Genomic DNA, 6,141 nt, shown 5'->3' with positions numbered 1-6,141 from the left:
CATTCTACTGTTCCGACGACTAATGTCTGTTTGGACAGCCATAATGTCTAGAACTATACTAAAACTATAGTGAGGAGGCATAAATTAAAGAATAAAATGTTAAGAAAATATGAAAAAAATTTTGAGAAAATAAAATATAATTTAGAGAATTTATTAATTGGTATAAAATATTAAAAATAACCCAATATGCACTATGAAGGGCATTTTGGTCATTTCACCTCCAGAGGTGAATTTTGACCTAAATGTCAAATTAAAATTTGAAAATAAAATAATTAACATAAATTAAATTTATGAATTTGAATTTAGAAAATGAGAAGAGAAAGAATAGGAAAAGAAAAGAAAAGAAAAGAAATCGACTTATGAAATTTAAAAAACAATAAAGTACAATAATTATATAATATATATAACACACAAGATGACAAAAGCCACCAACTCACCTTCTTCTTCCTCTTCTTTCTCCTTGGTGCCGCCCACTTTGGTCTTCTCTCTACCATTTTTTTTTCAAGCTTCAAGCTTGAATATTCCTTCATCTACCCATTAAAACCTTTAGCACCCTTCATAAAAAATGCTCCCCACTCCATAAAGAAGCCATAGATACCCATAAGAAGCAAGAAAGTTGAGGTTTGGGAAGCTCAAGTGAGGTTAGTGTCCTAATCCATCTTTCCTTCTTCATTAAACATGAAAGGCATGTTTAGCTAGGAATAAATTTCATGAAATTAAAAGTAAACCTTGAGGGAAGAATCTTTGTTTTTTTGGCAGCCCTAAGGGAGACATGAATTGATGGTTTTTATTTGTTTTAATTAGGTTAGGGAAGTGAACTAACAAGGTATTATATATTAGAATTGGTTTGTATCTAAATTTCATGAGATTGAAATTTGTGAGTTAGGGTTTGACCTAACTTTGGTACTTTTATATTATATCTTGCAATTGAGATTGTTGCTTATAGAAGTGTATTGCATGCAAATTGAAGTAAGGAAGTTGGAGGAATTGAGATATTGGGAGTGTTTGATTTTCTGTAGGTTGGGACTTGAGGAGTCCAATCCCTTTATTGAACCATAACTGAAAATGTGTGACTCCAAATTGGTATGAGACCAATTGGAGTTGAAATTATACTCAAAATAGCCCATTTTTCATGCAAACACCATGCCCAAATTTTGTCAAAATCATGACCAATTCTTCGCCCAAACCCGGATGACCAAACACTAAAACTCAGAAAATGACCAAATGAACAGTACGTGTTCATTTGGTCATAACTCTCTCTATATTGGTCCAAATAACCTAAAATTTACACCAATGGAAAGCTTAGACATAGGGCTACACTTTTCAAGAAGACCACTTGACCCAGTTTTGCCTTTAACCAAGTTAAATTATTAGCACAATTTAGGTCACTAAAATTGCAAACCCAAAAATTGACCAAAACATTGTTCCTTTAGTATGCTTGACCAGTTTTGGAAAAAATGTCATAACTTGGTCTCCAAAGTTGTAAATTGAGTGAAACTAGTACCAAAAGTTTTATAAGACATAGCTCAACAATTTTTATGTTTTGACCAAGCTCCAAAACCCATTGCATCCTAGGGAAAATATTAGCCAAAATTAGGAATTGAAATCTGGAAATGTTAAGTTGAACCCAGAATGCCATTTGATACCCGTGTGTTTATTTGGCCATAACTCCCACTAAGAAATTCCATTTGAGATGTGACAATATGATCTAGAAACATGACACTTAGGGCTACAACATTAATTTAGACACCTTTATCAAATTTTAAGTGTAAAGACCCTAAAAAGAGGGTCAAACATACTGCCTTGAAGTTTGACTATTGCCTTTATAAGATTAAGAGTCCAAGTCAATACATTGACCATAACTCACTATATCAAGCTTGAAAAATTATGAAATTATACCTGAGAGTCCCTAAGACATAGAAGAACATATCTTGTGGAGGAACCTAAGCCTAAAAATGACCATAAAATAATCAAATGGCCAGTTAAAGTTTATTGACCAGGAATTGTCAATTCTGGACAGCTTAGAGACAAAGGGACCAGTTATGATATTTTGATCATAACTTGAGTTCTATAACCCCGAATTGAGTGATTCAAAAACTGAAATTCAAGTTTAAATATAGAGGAGCAATTGTTATGAAGGAAGTGTGACCAAATAGACATCCTAATCTAGCCAAATTCCTAGATAAAGATAATATATCAAAATAAACCTAAAGAAAGGTTCATGGGAAAAATGCTATACATGATAATTAAAATACTCATAAGGCTTATTAAACATTAAAAATGATATGAATATGTAAATTAGAACTAATATCCTATTGATATGAAATTAAGGGTACCATTGAACAGTACTAGAAAATAGTAACAGTGAATAGTACTAAAATAATTAAAAATGTTTAATTGCCCATAGTATACCTAGACTTATTTATCTAGTTTGGATAATTTGGTATATCAATTAGGGATTACAGATAACAATACTGGTTATCGAGAAAATCATGAACTGATAATATATGTCTGGTATGATTATTCTATAGGCTATATGCATATTTACTGGTCATTGTACCTACTTTATTTCTGGCTTTACAAGCCTAATAGTGGGTCTCGTGCTCGATAGCTGGCCTCGTATCTGACAGATGTATACATGGTGGACGTATGGCTGTCTAACTCATATACTCCCGTGCATCCAGCTTTTATAATTTGCTATAGGTTTCTTGGGAATTGATAATGATTAATTAATACTGAATACACAATAAGTAAATAGAAAAGATCCCAATAATTTTTATTCTTTCCAAAGTGAAATAAAAATGTAAAAGGCCCAGAACTTATGAATTACAATTATTATTTCAATTGTTAAATTATTGTTGTTATAAATTATACACCACTAAGCGTTATGCTTAGCACGCTGGTTTTCCATCGCGTAGGTACTGGAGATCAGTCCCAGCAGCCACAGCAGCAGCAGTAGTATTGCTCACACAAAGACTGCTCAGATCTGCCAGTATTTACTAGTCACCTCTACAGTTGTATTTCTTGTTGGTAGGGCCTATGTATATCTAGATTTTGTATTTTTTATTCATTATACATAAACACATGATGTATTACATTTTGAGATTGTAATGTAAACTTGTAATTTATTATCTATGAATTTCTATATGAATGCAATAGATGATATTTTTGAAATCTCATAAATAGTTGTGAATGATATGATAAAAAAGAATATGATATGGAAATGTGTGAAATGAATATGGATATGTTAACTGGTGATTAGTGGAAACCCGCCAGATGCTAATAAAACAGGGAAGGTTCTGTCCGGGTCTCCACAGAAATAAGATATAAAAAAAAAATTCTACACATGGACTATTACCTTTAAATGATATTAAAAGTTTATAATAGATATGATAAAATAAGATAAGGTGCTCCGACACCGAATGTGACACTTCTTGCTCTGCTATACAGTAAATGGGTAAGGGGCGTCACATAAATTTTATTTCTTTTACTTTTTTAAATACTTAAAAAATACAATTATAGTATGTAAAATTAACATTTTGCGCATCCAATAAAAAATTTTGGAAAATGATGCCAAATGATTTTTTTTCATTAACCCAAGGAAAAAAAATTTAATAGTAGTTAAAATACAGTTGCTGCCCAACAATAGAATTTAGCAAAAAAAAAAGAAAGAAATTTGACTGTTGATTATAATAAGGTCTACATAAAATTTATTATATATATATATATATATATTAAAATTTGTTACCAACATGAAGTGATACGTGACGTATGTATCATATTATTTAAATTTTTTAATAATTTTTAGATCAAATTAAATTAAATAAATTATTTTGATTTGATTTAAGATTTAAGGGAAACAGATAAAACTTTTCAGAAGATTCAATTTTGAGCTGATTCAAAAGTTTCATCCATAATCATAACTTCCGAAAAAAAAAATTATAACACTAATACGTGTAAAAATAAAATAAATGAAATTAAAATTTTTTTTTAAAGGGCTAATTTTTTTTAAAGTATAATTATAAAAAATTTAAAATTATATGAAAATAAATTTAATTATTATTAAATTAAATAATAAATTTATTATATGTATTTTAAATAATTTTATATGAATTTCAATACAAATATATATGATCTGACTCGCTAGCTTTAATACGCTGTTTTATTATTCTAGCGAGGTTATTGCTCTCCCTAGCCAGCTGGTTTCATGCTGAAAAATGTAGTGCCCAGAAGAATTTTCTTTGTGCGAGTGCGAGCAAGCCTGTCAGCAGTTGGATCATTTCTTTTATTTAATATAGAACACCCAACGCAGATGCAAAGTTGGAGCCGTAGGAGGACTAACTGATGGATCAGGATGGAGCTGTCGACGTCGACGCCTCACCTCGGGCACCGCTACCCAAGCTGAAATCTGTAACTAACGGAGGTTCTTCTTCCTCTCTTTCCCATCCCAGGAAAACTGAAGGCCGTATGCTTTGGTATGCTTGATCACTTTTGGCAATAATGTCATAACTCGGTATCCAAAGTTACAAATTAAGTGAAACTAATGCCAAAAGTTTTATAAGACATAGCTCAACAATTTTTATGTTTGGACCAAGCTCCAAAACCCATTGCATCCTAGGGAAAATATTAGCCAAAATTATGAATTGAAATCTGAAAAATGTTAAGTTGAACCAAGAATGCCATTTAATACCCGTGTGTTCATTTGGTCATAACTCCCACTAAAAAATTCCATTTGAGATGTGCCAATATGATCTGGAAACATGACACTTAGAGCTACAACATTGATTTAGACACGTTTGCCAAATTCTAAGTGTAAAGATCCTAAAAAGAGGGTCAAACATACTGTCCTGAAGTTTGACTATTACCTTTATAGGATAAAGAGTCTAGGTCAATACATTGACCATAACTCACTATATCAAGCTTGAAAAATTATGAAATTGTACCTGAGATTCCCTAAGACATAGAGGAACATATCTTGTGAAGGAACCTAAGCCTAAAAATGACTATAAAATGATCAAATGACTAGTCAAAATTTATTGACCAGGAATTGTCAATTCTGGACAGCTTAGAGACAAAGGGACCAGTTATGGTATTTTGATCATGACTTGAGTTCTATAACCCCGAATTAAGTGATTCAAAAACTCAAATTCAAGTTTAAACATAGAGGAGCAATTGTTATAAAAGAAGTTTGGCCAAATAGACATCCTAATCTAACCAAATTCCTAGATAAAGATAATACATCAAAATGAACATAAAGAAAGGTTAATGGGGAAAATGTTATACATGATAATTAAAATACTCATAAGGCTGATTAAACATTAAAAATGATATGAATATGTAAATTGAGACTAATGTCCTATTGATATGAAATTAATGGTACTATTAAACAGTACTAGAAAATAGTAACAGTGAATAGTAATAAAATAATTAAAAATGTTTAATTGCCCATAGTATACTTAGACTTATTTATTTAGTTTGGATAAATTAGTATACTAATTAGGGACTACAGATAGCAGTATTACTTACCGAGAAAATCATGAACTGACAATATATGTCTGGTATGATTGTTCTACAGGCTATATGCCTACTTACTGGTCACTATGCCTATTTTATTTCTGGTTTTACAAGCCTGATAGCGGGTCTCATGCCCGACAGCTAGTCTCGTACCTGACAGATGTATACAAGGTAGATACATGGCTGTCTAACCCGCATACTCCCGTGCATTTAGCTTTTATAATTTATTATAGGTTTATTGGGCATTGATAATGATTAATTAAGAGACAAAGGGACTAGCTGATTTTTGTTTTCAATAGAGAGTTGTAAAATTGAATGAGATAGAAAATTGAGAGAATTTTTATTTTAAATAAATAATTTGCTTAGTATTTATAAGTAAATTTTATTTCTTTTACTTTTTCAAATACTTAAAAAATATAATTATAATATGTAAAATTAACATTTTGCGCATCTAATAAAAAATTTTGGAAAATGATGCCAAATGATTTTTATTTTTTTTTATTAACACAAGGAAAAAAAATTTAATAGTAGTTAAAATACAGTTGCTGCCCAACAATAGAATTTAGCCAAAAAAAAAAGAAATTTGACTGTTGATTATAATAAGATCTGCATAAAATTTATTATATA

This window comes from Hevea brasiliensis, chromosome 6, assembly GCF_030052815.1.
Source record: "Hevea brasiliensis isolate MT/VB/25A 57/8 chromosome 6, ASM3005281v1, whole genome shotgun sequence".
In the NCBI taxonomy this organism is placed as follows: domain Eukaryota; kingdom Viridiplantae; phylum Streptophyta; class Magnoliopsida; order Malpighiales; family Euphorbiaceae; genus Hevea; species Hevea brasiliensis.
This window is presented reverse-complemented; position numbering follows the sequence as displayed.